The sequence below is a fragment of the Numenius arquata genome, chromosome 2, assembly GCF_964106895.1.
Source record: "Numenius arquata chromosome 2, bNumArq3.hap1.1, whole genome shotgun sequence".
Taxonomy (NCBI): Eukaryota; Metazoa; Chordata; class Aves; order Charadriiformes; family Scolopacidae; genus Numenius; species Numenius arquata.
In genome coordinates, this window is record NC_133577.1 from 128,699,429 (window position 1) to 128,715,777 (window position 16,349).

Genomic DNA, 16,349 nt, shown 5'->3' on the forward strand with positions numbered 1-16,349 from the left:
CAAAGTGACCATGGGTCATCAGAGTGACATCCCTGTGAAATAAAGCAATCGTGACCCCAATATATGGCTGCCTGAAAAATTCACCTAATTATTGCGTGTGTCCTATTTAAGAAAGGTGGATTCAGACATAAGCATAAAGAGAAGAGAGCTTTTAGGTAGCAGAAATGGCAACAGATGGTAACCTCTACCTTTCAACTCAAGAGTCCCCTACTTGCAAGAATGCACGGACCTGGAGCCCTACACCACAAGTTTAAAAAGAAGGAAAAAAAAAAAAAAAGAAGAAAAGAAAAGGACATCATTTTATCACTAGCAGTTGTCTTAGACCAAGAAATATGATTTCTCAGCCAATACGAGTAACAGCAGCTGAAGGATTTGCTCTAGACCATGAGTAGAAAAGAGGAAAGGAAGAGCACTGGTATAAACGGAGAGGAAGTGGTTGCTTGTTCCTGCTGCCTCCCAGCAACGCTGGACGCCTGCCTGCACCAGCTCCTGCGTTGTGGCTCTCTGTTCCATCAGTAGTCTGTGTTAAACTGTTCAATTGCAGGAATCAGCTGAACGAAGCGAAGAGAAGCGAAGCAGCACCTGCAGCCTCCACACTGGTCTCAGCTGGGAAACGACACAACGGCACTGGTTCCAAAATGAAAGGCAGGACCATGAAGTTTCTGAGGCAGGAAATGGAGGACGATTCGAGCAGTCAGTTCATGCAGCCTCAGCTGCTGAGCAGCAGCTAAACAACAGCAAAACGATTAAGAATAGTTTCTTAAACCCCGTTCCTGCTTTGATGAGCGATTCCAACTCCACTAAACATCAAAGCCCGGCACAGCAAGCTAACTCACCACAGGCTTCAGGCATTCTGGAGGACATTAAGGGATGCTAAGGGACGCCATGTCCCACGCTGTTTTAGCAGTGTGGGCAGCAGGCAGACTAAGGTGCAAATCCAGCTCAGACCCGAGCCAGGTACGCTGACACAGTTTAGGATGATTAGAAAAACGGAAAAAAAATAAATCAATATCGCAAATACAGACCCAAAGTTTTGTTTGCTTACCTGACCGAAGAGGCGGTAAGTGATATTAACTCCTGGTCATAAAAGCATTCAAGGAATAAAAACGAGCGAAGAGAGCTGCGTCAGGCAAAACTTGCCATTATCATTAAAAAAAAAAAAAGTGGGTATGAGGCAGCCCTTCAAGATGTTAGGCTGGGAATTCAAAGACTTTCAAGACCCTGAGGGTTAGAATCTTTCATCTAATAATGGAAGTAAAAAAACCTGTCCTTAAGGTAGAGTTATTATTTTACAGTATAAATTATATAGCAATTATACAACACCAGGCCTCCTATACTAAGTGGCAAGACTGGGAAACCCAAGAAGTCAGTTTCAGTTAGACATTCTTACCAGAAGTTACCAGTAATTCTGCAGCGATATCACAAACACCATCAGCAGTAAGTACCTTAGACAAGGAATTCAAGGTAAGAAAAAATAATTATCAAATACTGAAGAAGTAACGAACGAAACTGCCCCAACTGAAAGCTCTGCTAATTAAAATGACCCCTTCAGCAGTAATGGACAAAAACTGGAACACGATCCTTCAGAAAGCACCAGTTACATCTTCTCCTAAACAAAAACAGATATTGTCATTTTCTGATTGTAACAAGAAATACCTTACAGAAAACAGAACATACTTAGTAATGCAAGAGAAAAAGGGAAATGATCACTACCTATTAATGGAATACCTTAGTGAGAACAAGCATGCAAGAGCAACGATACTTCACGATTTTTTCAAGCTATGTGGAGTCCGAATTATTGTTAATAGCATTTGCTGTGGTGATTCACTCGTTATTTCATCAGTCTAAGTGCACACCCACTGCTACTCAGCAAGACAGAGTACCTCTAGCAGCTAAACCCCAAACACATTAAAAGCCAACACTTTGCCACCTAAAGTAAGTTTTAAGATTCACACAGGCAGTAGGGCAACATAACCCCACTGAAGTCCTAATTTAGACTAATGCAGAAGTAATAAGACAACTGGTAATTTTACAGGCACATAGCCTAAAAGATTTATTTAGAAGTTAGCAGTCCTGGAGGAATTTCGACATTGGTAGTAAGTCAAACCTGAATGTCCCAAATCACAATAATTAAAGGGCAGAACAAATCCTTTAAGAGAAAATAACCAGAGCTACAAATGCATGGTAATGAGTCACGTAAAAAGAAAAATAAAATATTTCCAATATGTGAGCCAGATGACTGCTGGACCACATCAGTTTATGGTAAAACACAAGAACAGATTTTTAAACATTTGAAGATAAGCTCTTCAAAAGCCAGCATTATCCTGGGCCAACACATTAATCTAGTGGTAGCACAATGACATATCTCCCTGTAAAATCTAAATTTAAGATTCTTGCTTTATTCCTGAACTAACTTCTGCACCAGAGCTTCAGGCACTTGACATCTCTGAACTTAATTCCTCCACCAATTCAATGGTTCCTTCAATAAGAGGCACCAACCCTTTTGTATTTACACAATCAGGTCAAATACCAGCACTTGTAAGAAAGGGCAATAAGCAAACAAACAGGAAACACGGCCAATTGTTAGGATTATGGAAGATCCAAGCAGAAATTCAACATGTAGGAAGACATGTTGAGCTCTGGGCGCTGCTGTCTTGTCAGGTGACTACGGGATAGTGCACCTTCCTACGTGGATACACTGCTATCTTCCCCACCCAAGGAGTAGGTAATATATAATAAACAGGTTATAAAATTCAATTTATAAGCTTCTTATGTTAGCAAAACCGCACAGTAATAAGTACTAGAACCATGAATTACTAATAACCAGATGAATTATAGAAAAGTTCTATGAATTGTTTGAATTTGATTTTTGTGTACAGAGTAAATGTTTTTGTTTAACTGTTTATATTAAGCTTTGCTAAAAGAGAATCTCATCCATTCTGGTCTCCCTATGTTGGTCACCTGTCTCTTTTCCACAGACTCTGATTTTTTTTTTTTTTCCCCCCTGTTATTCTATGCTTTCAGTTCTCTTTCAGGAACTGCTGCCTACAAATAGCACTCAACTCCTCTGCACAGCCTCCTCTGCTGTGCCCACTCTGCTGGTGATGCTGACCCACATCTATCAAACACCCCAGTAAGGCAAGTTGACTATGGATATCCCTTCAGGACAGTTCCAGCAATCCCCTTCCCTGCCATGCTGGGGAATCCCAGCCCCTGCTGCCCAGGCTCTATGAAATCTCCTCTGCAGTCCCAATCTCTGTTACTTACAACACTCACAGGAGACGAAGAATTTAGCAGAGGAACTGCAAATACAAACAACTTAAATCCTTGAGCTATCAGTGAAGCTGGTTAACATAATGTAATACTTAAATATGCTCTTATAAACCACAGGAGGGATTCAGCAGTAGATGGTACTATTAATATAAATATTATTTAACAGAACCCTTGAAATGCACAGAATGTAGAAGAAGGGTCAGCTGGGTATCGATTAGCTGAAAAAAACCCCACATCTTTACAAACTTCATCCATCTTAAACTAAGAAAAAAAAACACTAGCAGGGAAAATTAAAATTCCAAAGTGAATTCTGCAAGAAATGGTGCTACAAAGTTAATCTTAAAAGCAGTTATCCTGAGAACCTCCAGCCACCCAGTGCACACAGTTGAGATGCCAGGAAAATATATACCTTACAGCCACAGGATGGGAAGTCACTTACTTGCAGGACTGGGTCTACAGAAAGAGCAAGTAAAACCATACCATTCCTCACTCAGGAAATCTTTAAATCTCCAATACAGCTGCAATCCACATGAGCATTTCCTTAAACACTACTAAGAGCATAAAACGGATTTTGGGTTCAATCTTCATGCTCGGTGGCAGGGAGGGGCAGGAAGAATAGAAAACACATGTTATGATTGAAAGCTCATCTCAGAGTCTGAGCATGGCTAAACTCTGTAGTACCAGCAGAACAGGGTACCAGTAAGGGCCACCACTCACAGCAAGGACAGAGTGGACGAAGAGGACTTTTGCTGCCCTTCCTTGAACTTCTACTCTCTTGTAGACTCTTTCTTTAAATTTCCGGCACCACAAAACCACAAAGATAACCTGGCATCCAGCAAATAGGCAAAGTCTCCTTTTTGCCACAGGAAAGGCAGAAAAACAACCGAAAAAAACCCAGAAGAATCATGAATGCCATCTGCAGGAAGAGGATGGACTTATTCACCCCATTTGTTTCCTGCAAGGCAGCAGCAGACTGAAGACAAGACCTAGTACGGATACCAACAGCAGGCACAACCATAAAGGAACGTTTCAAAAATGGGACAAACAGAAAAATCTTGAAGTGAAAAAGAATCACTGCAACCTCTTTGAAAAACTTTACGCAGTTCTGCCCACATTATTAAAAAGAACAGTGAACAGTTAACAACGTTGGTTAAGGTCTTTGCAAAGATTCACAGATCAAATATGAAAATTAAATAAGCCAAGCATAGTTTACCCAGGATAAACTTTGCAGGCCAGAAGAGATGCCAGTTTATATGGTAACATTAGAGGTACAGAATAATTAATGTTGACATAGGCACCAAAGAGACTGCATCTGAAAGTATCAGAGCTCACTTCCAGTTTTAATCTAGCCAGGAAGATTTTTCTAAAGCAGCAGAATAAGGAAAAAAATAAATTACAGTCCTTGTCTGTTGGGAATTGTACACACATCGCAAACTTGTTCTTCAAAGCAGACCTCATACTTTGGGTAAATAGAGTTTTTTCATGGTAACTGATCCTGTAAGAAACTGCCAGAAGATGCATTACTACTTTATCAGCCCATAGCATCTGGAACAGAATTAAACCTGTTCATGATAATAGCAGTACTTGGTAATTTCCAAGGAAAACATCAATGAAAGGGATATATTCAGCCAGATGTACCCTACAAAGACCATGACCAGGATAACATTAGAGATGACACATTGTATTTATAATATTTACCTGATACAGCAAACAGGAGAATAATCTTACATAAACCTTCTCAAAAGTAACTTCACCCACAGGAACAGAGTTTGCTTTACAGGAAAAGATTAGAAGCGCTTGGTTTTTTAGACCAGTGGTCTTTAAACTACAGGGGCATGCAATACATCCTGAAGAGGGGGAAGGGCATGAAAAAGTTAAGAACTGCTGGTTTAGAAAAAAAATAAGGGCTATAAATGAACATAACTGCTATCTGCAGGTGCAGCATGTGCAAAACACAATGGAGAGAAGAGTCATTTACTCTAAAGGACATTATTTGTACAACAAATTAACGCAAGCTGGCTGTGAACTACATTTGCGTCAAAACTGAAATTAGATTTCTAAAAATCAGTGAAATCAGAGAGTGGACCAGCCTTTTAAGAGGAGCAATGAAGGTTTCAATCTGGAACCTGAAAACTGTTGCAGGAATCAGAGTCCATGTTTGCTTGCAGTAGTGGAGGACTAGGTCCTGCCATTCAGGCTGCCCCGTGAGAATCTATTGTCCATCTTCTGTAATCGAAATAGTGCTCTTAAAGATGCTTCCCTCCCATCACAATGCTCTGTGGTCTGGGTTAATCTATCAGACATCTCTACCAGCATTTTTTCCCCCACTATATTATGCAATTTTGGCCTCCAGAACAAATTATTGTTGCTTATAGGCGTCACTCATTTACCAAAGTAATACTGCTTTTGAGCAATTCAGCTTTACTCAGTAAATAACATTTCAATTCACAATTCATAGTTACTTCTCCCCGGTCACCATCTCTGACTTTTCTCTCTCCAATATTCAGCAAGGACTTCTTCATGAACGTCAGCAATTCCATTAACAAGAAGGACTGGGAAAACAGAGGTTCCCACTGAACTCCCACTGCAGTAGTACAGCTGAACTCTGCCCTTGTTAACTCCTTTTAACCTCAACACCAGTGAGATACGAAAACGGCAGTTTCTTGAAAACCCAAAAGAAATCATTTTCCTAAACCACAAAAAAAAAAGTGAAATAAAACCCAAAGACAAAACAAAAAACCCTGACAAACAAAACCAACCAAAAAACAAAACCAGAAAAGCCAAAACACCCAAACAGTTGTGCAATGCTACAGGCTTATCGAAACAGCAGATACAGTCAGTGTTAGTGAAATCATATGTATTAAGTTGGTCTGATCTCACTCCTGTTCCATATTGTGTGAACCATACCCAAATTTAAGTGTCTTTTACATTCAAAATACTGATTTCTACATCAATATTGTTTTATGGGTATCTTTCAATTACCAAAAAACTGACAAGGCTAACAATGCAAATTGATTTCCTTTTTTATGAGAAGGGTGCACAATTCTCCGTTGAAACTACCAGAAATAGTTGTGGTTCCAGGACAATAATCTCTGGAGAAGTAACAGGTCCCATAATGCTGGATCCACCATTTGGCTTTCTGTTTATATAAAAAAACCCCCATGTGCTTCACTGAACAGATGCCCACAGACACAGCTAAGGAAGAACGAGGAAGAATCAGACGATCTGGCTTGAACAGGAGCCACTGCTACAGCTCTAGAAGAAAGACGGTATCTTTGAACTTGAGCTGACAAGGAAGCTGGAGTGACAAGCGAGAGGAAGGGAACTCCATCCAAGAGCCCACACAGCAATTTCTGGTAGCTCTGGCAGTTGGGGCCCACCGCACAGCACTGTACCGCTGATTTCCTCCGGCAGAGGGCAACGACACTCGCACATCCCTCTGCTGCACTTAAAAACCTCTCTGAAATGAGTGTTAAGATTTCATGCCACCGAAACATCACCGACAGCTGCTTTAGACCACAAGCAGTATTTAATGCTGCAGGATTTTAACGCTGTCGCTCTGCTCAGGCTTTTTTTTACATGTGTCTTCTCTGTATGTACATCTTACCACAAAAAAATATCTTGCTTTCCACAGATTTGGAGTCCCATTCTCCATCAGTAGGATAAACATAATCCTGATTGCTTCAGGACCCTGGGTTACTGCCATGAAGTCACAGAAATTAGAATATAAAAATCTCCCAAGAACTACAGATGATGCAGCAATACACAGCAGATGTTAACAGATTAACATCTGATGTTAAAAAAAAAAAAAGGGGGGGGGGGGGAGAGGGGATGACAAGACATTGAACATGCAGAACTCACAATGATACAGCAATTACACCTTGTTAAAAGCGTTTACAGTGCTTTCAGTTTACAAAACACATCCAGACAATAGCCAGAAACCTCCTATTTCTTCTCTTCCTAAAAGTAAACACCGAGGTTTGATGGATCTTGTCCCTCCCAGGAGGCTTCACAGCTGCTTGCACCAGCTGGGTAGCAAGAAACCTCCCAAGTTTCAATAATCAAACACAAAGATCCGTTCAGCTTCAAACCCATCTCTTCTGGATAAACTACCACCCACCACCCGGTATCTGGCCACTGGGAAACACCTTACTTTGCCGAAATAAATAGTATCCAAGATAAAACTGAAACAAGGCTTGTTGTGTTTCTGAATAGGCGAAAATTTGAACATCAGTTCGATTCTACCTTATTTCCTCTGCACACTGTAATTTATGAAGCCTGTATCTGCCTTCATTTTACAACGCTATTGTTGCCAAAGCTCCTACAGCAGCTACTAAATTTATGCTAAAATCCAGTAACCTGAAAATAATACAGATATTATTCAAATTAGCACATTTTCTGGGTATTCCATACACAATGTTACTAGATAAATACAAAAGTAGTCTTTTTTTCCCTGAAAATATGTATGCTACCAAAAATATATCTCACGACAACACAGATGAAAAAGAATTAGCCCAGATTCAAGGTACATTTTTCCAGAGAGATCCAAACTCACTCCGCCTGTATGGAGAAGTTCTGCGGACAATGTTGAATCTAAGGTAATAACCACTAGGAAAAAACAAGGATTACTCCAGGCTCAGCACTGCAGTAGCTGCACTCAAATTGCTACGTTTTGGTGGAGCACACAGGTAAATGAGCACGTTCCTGTATGCAAAGATGGGGGAGAGAAATACCTGAATTTTTTTTAATAGTAGAGCATAATGCTTACCAGGTTTCCCTCTCCCCATTCTGCTCACCCCATCTTCCCACCCAGGGAAATAACTGCTGCTTCTGACAATTTGTGAGACGACATAAAGAAAAAAAAAAAAAAAATCTCAATATTACTAACAGGATGACTTCACAAGTTTTCTGTTAAGATTAGACAACTGTGCATCATCCTTTTACATGTAAGCACATCATGGGGTTGCTTGCAAGAGAGTAAGAATTTGAAACACAGGACAGAAAAAATTACTATGACTGCTTTAGTATCTGTATTTACCAACTCTGCCTCCTTTCTACGTTAACCGCACAATTTACGTACTTCAACAGGACCTACTGCTTAAACAAGCCATATTCAGAGCAGTGTTCATAAAATCATGGCGTACAAATGGTGTTGTAAAAGCCCTTTAAACCATTTGTTTCTCAATTTCTTTTGTTTATCCTTTAGTCACAAATTTCTAGCCCAGCAAGAATAAAAAAAACCTCAACCCTCACCATCAGCAATGCCTCATTAATGCTTCATAACATAATAGGAATTATGAAAAAAAGAGGTCTCAAGTAGCAGTACACTGAAATTCGGCTTACTGTGAAACCCAATTCGAGAACAGTATCATCTCCCCTCATCCACAAAACTTTCCACATGTTTAGACTATAAAATAAACCATTGTCAACAGCAAAACTTCAATGTCCATGTTGATTAAATTTAAAACAAGCATGTTATTACAATAATCATTTTTATTGTCCTGCCAAGCACATCACTTTATGTAAGAAACTTATAAAACATTTTCAGCTTGACTGCTTTACTACCATAATTAATATTTTTGCTATATAGATGTTAAGTCTTTCAGAGATCTCCAAACTTATGTCTGCAAAGAAGCACGATACTGGGGGCACTTAACACATTCCTTGTAGAGCTCAAGACAATCTGTGAAAATTCGTGAACTAGGACCTTCTGCAAGTGTTACGTGCCCAGATCAGGAATCTACGGAAGGATGAGATCTCTGACCTTGGTAAGGGTAAAACTCAGAACAAACAACTCCGATTTCCAGCCTTGCTGTTAGACAACAACACTACATCTGCTGGCTGAAGAGCAGCATCCTAAAGGACTGAAAAAGGATAGTGAATTTTATACTGTATTTTCATGAAATCCAAAGCCAGAAAGAAAAAAGCTGTTTATGCTTAAATCCGTGACAAACAGTTGCAGCCCCATTAATTCCATCCCCAGTCATTTAGAAAGCCACGAGTCAGGATCATCAAAGTGACTTGAAAGAACTGCTGGGGAAAGATTTTAATATTTTTTTTTTTAACTTCGTATTTCAGCGTTCATGTTTGCAAGTACTCTTATCCTCTATGCTGCGGCATTTTCAAGCTCATAGTCTGGTACTACCAATAATTCAAGGAGCAAGATGTTTATGGAAAAACACTGTGCAAGTATGGCACGATCGACTACAGCTAATCATACTACACACAAGAGAACAGAAAACATGACTCCATGTTTTCATTTTCAAATATAAAAGAAATAGACTAACACATGATTACGGCCATTGGAAAAAAAAAAAAATCTAGCCTGGATTAAAGAGATCCTCTTAATTTTAACCATATAATAGGCTACCAGTAGAACAAACACACACATTTTTAAAATAAATTCATAATTTCCCTTTTTATTAAAGCAGGAAAAAAAAGTTTCACTACTTCCTATCGCAAAACCACTATGAATACTAGTTTAGATATCTCCTTTTCAGATGCTTTTTAAGTACTTACGAAGAGTAAAATAGTGACCATTTTGCCACTTGAATTTGGCAAGGCATTAGATCCTAAAATGAAACTTTTGAGTACCCCTTTAAGAGATAAATAGGTATTGTTTACATAAAAAGTGGAAAGCACTGGCACAACACCTATTTTTCGTAGTCCTTTTTTCATATACATTGTACTCGTCACCAAAACAGCGCTGTAGAACGCTGTGTACAGCACACATTGTGCCTTGTCATGAACTGACAGCAATTGAAGAGAAGGTGAACCAAGTTACAAAATGAAGTATTTTTTTCCTCTAGCCGTCTGAGAAGATAAATGATCTTAGTTATATTAAAGAGAAATGGGATATGGGATCCAAAGGGCTCATTTTACGTTAACTGCATCTCACCAACAAAAATAGAGAAAGCAATTTCCTGGGGCATCAATTCCACCAGCAATTCCACATACATTCAAAAATCAGAGATGCTGGCGCACTCTGTTACTGTGCACCTTCCAGTATTCTCTAACAAACTAACTGCTCCCTATTAATTTCCTGTTTTAAGGTAGGGCGTTCTGTGTTCCCCCCCAAAATACAAAGATACGCAGATATGCCTGTACAAACTAAGTATACTACCAGGGTTGATTAAACGTATTTAACGTATTTCTGTAGGTAACATCGTTTCAAATGACTCCTGTAACTAACACAAAACATCAGCTCTCCATATGCCAAGTACAGCCAATAGCCACCCCAGCCCTTTCACTGTAACAGTGGCCCTCGACTCGTTTCATAGCCATTATTCTTCCTGTTATTTTAAGGCCGTATTCCCTCCTCGGCAACACCAGTCAATATCTGGAAACTGTCATAATTTCAGATACAAAAACTGTACTGATAAAGTTACGATGGAACAGAAGTGAAAGTGTGTGAAGCATCATAAACCATCCTCGCATAAAACTGAACCTGAACTTCCATTTTCCTTCTCATGTTCTGTATTTATAGGACATCAAAATCCTACTACTACGAACAGAAGACTCCTTTCCACTGCATCTCCAAAGCAGTTTTAAATATCTGTGCACAGTCCTCACCATTAGTTACAAAACCATCTCTCCTTTTCCTGACCTATTCTCATTCCTCTGTTGTTATTTAACTCTTTAAGGCTATTTGAGAGTCACGATGCTATTAATGGTTATGTAATTCTTACAAATATTTTGAATTTTGAATTTTTAAACAGTACAACAGGAACATACACAACGAAACACAGACACAGGGCTTTTTTCCACCCCTCCTCCACTTATTCTAAACCAAAATATCCTAGTGATCTAGAATAGCAGTCTTTTTTTGTTTTTTTTTTTTTTGCCTCAGCGTGTCAGTCCCAGAATCTTCTTTAGCTATACAGAAGTCTCTATAATGAACCTAAGCCTACAGAGAACAGATACCCCTTCCTCAGCTGCTTCCTACTGACGCCTGGTAAGTTGTTTGCAGATGGCCGGGGTCCCCTCCCTGCACGCCGAAAGCCACCGATCTAGAACTGCGTATCCTCTTACTGTTTGTTCTGCTACCCGAGAAGTTACATTAAAACGGCATTACGTTCCTCAGCTCCAAACAAACTAGCCTTTCTCCACATTGCCTGTTAACAACCATTTCCTCCAGAGCCTTCCATAAAATCCGATTTCCGGAAACAAAGAACTGTCGGAAACAAACCACCATCATTTAAGATACCTCACGTTGCCGCAGACTGGGACGCGGCACAAGTCCTTCACGCTAAAGGCTGCCCAACCTACCTATAAATAGGCTCAAGGCTCCAGAGACCGATAACTAAACACGATCTTCACGGTGTTCCCCTGTGCTACCTACATAAGGCGGCGTGCCTTAACAACGCCCAGCTAGGAACATACCTAGCTACTGCAGGATAGCACGGAGAAGATAAATAATAAAAAGAAAAAAAAAAAAAAAAGAAAAAAAAAAATCACTAGGTATAAACAGCTCTCTTCCGGAGAGAAAAACCTCCCTCTCAGGAGGCCAGAGCCGGCCGCGGATGGACAGTGATGGCTCTGCTGTGGGGAGACCCACCAGCCAGGCCCAGGCCCCTCAGGAGGGCCCGAACGGCTGCGCTCTTCAACGACACGGAGGGCCAAGCCCCCCGGACAGCGACAGGAGGGTCCCGGCCCACCTTCCCCTGGGGCAGGAGAGCCTCAGGGCCCCCCCGGACCGGCGGCCATATCTGCGCCCTGTCAGGGTTCCCCCCCCCCGGCAGCGGCGGGCGACGGCCGGGGGCGGCGCGAGGCCGGGCCGCGTGACCGCCTGAGCCGGCGGCACGTGGCCCCGACCATAACAAACAGGCGGGTGGGCGGGGGCGGACCGCGCGCGCGCCCTGCCAAGGGGAAGGGGAAAGAGGGAAGGGAGGGGGGGTGCTGAGGAGGAAAAGGGGAGGGGGGGGCCGCTAGCGGCGCGGCGATTGGCTGCCGGGGGGCGCGGTGGGCGTGGCCCGGGCCGCGGTGCAGTGCTGAGGAGGCGCCAGGCGGGGGCCGCGCCTCGAGGGGTCGCGCGCGCTTCCCGCCCTCAGCGAGGCCGAAGCCCGAAGACCACCCACCCCCCACCCCCCCCAAATCCCCTCTTCCCTCACAGCCCCCCGCATACCCATGGCCGCACTGCCGCCACGGCCACACTCCGCCACCTCTCCTCCCCACCCCGGAGCTCCACGGGCCGCGGGGCCACCCGCCATAGCCCCCGAGTTGCGCCACGCAGGAAGCGCCCACGGTAGCCATCCCCCCCCACCCGCTTCCCCTCAGCGCTTCTCCCTCAGGAGCCTCCCGCCGCCCTTCCCAGGGGTGTGAGGTGGGGGGGGGGGGGTTGGGGCGGGGGGTGGGACAGGGCACTAACCCTCCCCTCAGGGCGACCGCTTGTCCGCCGGACCCCCTCCTCTCCCCTCACGCACCCACCTGTGGGGCGGCGGACCGTGGCCCCCTCTCTCCCCCGGCCGCCTCCATCTAAAGCGGCGAGCTCGCACCCGGGGTGCGGAGCACGCAGAGTGCTGGGATGGAAGGAGAAGGGTGGTGATGGCGGGGGGGGGGGTGGGGGGGTGGAACTGCTAAATATACCCGCTGCCGGCGGCACCGCCTGTGTCACGGACCCGGGCTGGCGAGCGGCGGCGCGGCCGGGCCCTCCCCCCCCCCGCCTCCCCCCCTCCTCCTTCCACCCCCCCCCCCCCTCCGCATCTTGTTTTCTCCATACGCACTTGGAAATGCGGACGGGGGGTGGGTGCGATAATTTCGGGTGGGGGACGTTTGTTATTTTCGCTCGATTCGGGATACCCACGCAGCGGGGAAAACAAACACGGCGCAGTCCCGTCCTTCCCCCCCCCCCCCCCCCCCCCCCCAACTCCGGCCGCAGCTCGGCTGTCACTTGGCTCCACGTCGCGAGAGGCAAATACCCACCGCCTTCCCCCCCCCCCCCCCCCGCCATGTCGCGACAGCGGCCCGCGCACCTGCCGCGCACCTCACTTGCCGTCTCCGATGAGGGGTGCGCGCCTGCCTTTCCCTCCCCCGGGGGAAGACGAACGGCGCCGGCGGCCCCTGCGAAGGGACCGGCCGGGGTTGGGGGGGGGGGGGGGGGAGAACGGTCGCAGGCAGCCAGGTGCGTGGGGGGCTCCGCGGGTGCGGAGCGGTGGGGAGCCGTGATGGAGCGAGCCTGCCTCTCTCTCCCCCGCCTCTTCTTCTCCCCCCCCCCCTCCTCCTCGGCCCCCCCCCCCACCCCCCCCCGCTTGTGTTTACCTCAAGTTTGAATTTTATCTGCGCAACATGAGCTGGAATGCGGACATGGAGGGCGGGAGGGCGCGCACACGCCCGCCGCTCCGCGGGGACACCCGGTGCCCCCGGTCCCTCTCCCTGTCTGTGTGTGTCCTAACACACACACACACCCCGCACCCCCAGACCCTCCGCACACTAAACATGGCGCGACCGCCCGGCCCCCTAGCAACCCCCCAACGTGGGGGGCGAGCGGGCAGCACCCCCCGCCCGAGTCCCGCCGGTAACTTACCTCCGAGAGCTGCCGCTTCTCCTGCTTCTCCACCTCCTCCTCCTCGCCGGGGGGACGGGTGCCACCGGGCAGCCCCATCAGCGGGGCTTGTGCCACATCTGCCCGCGCTCCCGGAGACAGGTGCAGGCGGAGCGGAGCTGCGGGGCGGGCCGGGGAGGGAACGGGCGGGGGGGGGGGGGGGGGGGGGGGATGGGGGCACGGCTGCCCCGCCGTCTCCCAGCCGCCCCGGGCTCCCCTAATGCTTCCCTCCCCACAATGTTGTTTCATTATATCATGTCCATCATGTGACACCCGCAGGCCTCTCTCTCTTTCTCTCTATGGAAACTTAAAGGGGACTTTCAAGTGACGACGACACCGCCGCCGGACCCGCCGGTACCCCCCGGTACTCCCCGATACCCCCCGGTACCCCCGGCCCGACACGGGGTGGAGGGGGGAGGGCTGCCCAGCCCCGCTGCCGCCCGCTTCGCACCTCCCACCCTCAGTTTTGCGAGTCAAAGCAAGTTGTGCTGCGTTTGCTTGTGCTATTACCATTATTATTAATTAGGGTTGGTGTTTTGGTTTTTGGTTTTTTGTTGGTTTGTGGGTTGTTGGGGTTTTTTTTTGTATTTTTTCCCTTCCCCGCCTGTGATCGCTAAAGGGAAATAACCGCTCGCCGCGGCCGCGCTCCCGGGCCAGGCATCTTGCAAAGCCGGGGATGGACCCCGCTCCTCGGGGGGTGCGGGATTCGGTGCTCGTCTGCCGCCACGGTGGGTCTCCGGTGCTGAAGGCGGCAGAAAAAAAAAAAAAAAAAAAAAAAAAAAGGAAAAAAAAAAACTTGTTTGTGTCAGACTGAGGAGGCTGGAGATGTGAGCGATGCTGTCGGTGTGGCTGTGCGGGCTTGGTGCGGTAGTCACGGACGTGGTTTTTAAACTCCACCAGTTGATAGGGAACGGATTTACCGGTCTAACCTGTGATACCGTCGGTTTTCCCAGAGCGGATTGTAGAGATGCTGGAAGGAGCCGTTCCTAGGGATGTACGCTTGCCACTGCAATAATGCAAGCCGCTTATAGAAACAGCCACCCCTTAGAGAAGATAAAAAAAAAAAAAAAAAAAAAGGAAAGATGAAGGCGGTTTCCGTGCTTTGAGAAGAAACCCCCCGGTCGCCCCGCGGACCCCGCCGCCGGTCTCCAGCCGCCTGCCCGCGGCCGGGGGTGCGGGAGGCCGGGCGGGCGGCGCGGCGTTCCTCAGGCTGCTGTTCTGCCTGCGGTGCTGAAGTGGGTTGGTTTTTTATTCTTTTTTGCTTTTCCCAGCTTTCCTCCTGCCCCCAGGATTTGCGATGGAGGAGCTAAAGCCCACCTGCTCCGTGCTCCCGCCGCCAAACCGCTGCCAGGCTTGGTGATACACAAGGGGGCTCGCGGGGTTTTCTCCACGGAAGGCGGTTCTCACGGGAGGTCCCCAAATTCTGCGCCCAAACCAGTGGCATCACGTCGCTATTGGTGGTCAAGTGCAAGGTGCAGGGGGCTAGCTTGTAAGGGGGGATGGATTTGCTGTTAAAAACTGAAGGAGAAAAAGCGTGCAGCGTTTGTTCCTTATGCCTTCTGTGGGAAATCACAGCCCCTCAGCAGATTAAAGCATGACCCACAGATCTAATAAATTTTAAGTTTGGAATTTAATTTCTTCAGTGTCCCACTGAGTTTTCTTGAAGAGAGTCATATAAATGACCTTTTTCCCATCTGTGGCGTGACGCCCGTCACATGTACTGTCAGCCAGGGGAGGGGACCAGAGCCGACACAGGCCCAATCCTGGCAATGATGGCAGATCATCTCCCTTCACTCTCCCATTAGTGCTTTCGGAGTCAAAATACCTGTGCTTTACCCGACTCATTTCCAAGCGCCTGCGCAATGAGCTGTATATGTAACAGATCAGTGTTTCGGATACCTCTACTATTATTTTTCAAGGTTTTTCGGGAGTTTTGTAGAAATTAATCATTTAACTGAAAAGAGTTAAGTGAGTGAGAGAGGTTAATCCTCCTTTCCTTCCTTCTTCTCAGAGTCCTCCCTCTATCCACCCTACACTTCTTCATTGTTTATCTGTCCTTTCCCATCCAATTTTGAGGGGTTTTCTATCTCTGGGTTCCTTTCTGCCATTTTATCTGGTTGTCCCTCTCCTGTGGAGTCTAGCTCCAGCGTGCCTCGCTTTTCCTCTCCCTTATTTCCCTGCCTCACTGAGCCTCTTTTTATTCCATATTCCCTTCTTCAGATCATCCTTAAAGGAGAAAGAGGCTGGAGCTGGGATATAAAGTAGTCTTCCAGGAGTACTGCCAGAACTGATCTGTTTTATTCTGCTGCTGCTGCTGCTGCTGCTGCTGTTGCTGTTCTGCTGTGTCATGGGAAGAGAGTTACCTAGCCACACCAGCCCTCGGAAACGGCACCTCAGGCACAGCCGCTTGCTGCACACCCGAGCCGTGTTTTCCAAAGCCGAAGGGTAAGTTTGTTTGGCGCAGGATTTAGGCTGGAAGGAGGAAGTATCGCTCCCTTACCAGGCTCTGATCGGGGGAGATCGGTGCACAATCTTG

The 16,349-nt window shown here is 46.3% G+C and overlaps 1 long non-coding RNA gene across 2 annotated transcripts in view; it reads right to left on the reverse strand.

The window, feature by feature from the left end:
* Nucleotides 1–13,919, reverse strand: part of LOC141479801 (uncharacterized) — a 70,222-nt gene extending 56,303 nt beyond the window's left edge. Inside the window, exon 1 of one of the 2 annotated variants that reach the window (XR_012464055.1) lies at nucleotides 13,796–13,919. This is a non-coding gene — a long non-coding RNA (uncharacterized lncRNA). Of the gene's footprint in view, nucleotides 1–13,255; nucleotides 13,465–13,795 lie in introns of those variants that run through there. The other variant, XR_012464054.1, reaches the window with a different exon arrangement.
* Between the last annotated feature and the right edge of the window lie 2,430 nt (nucleotides 13,920–16,349).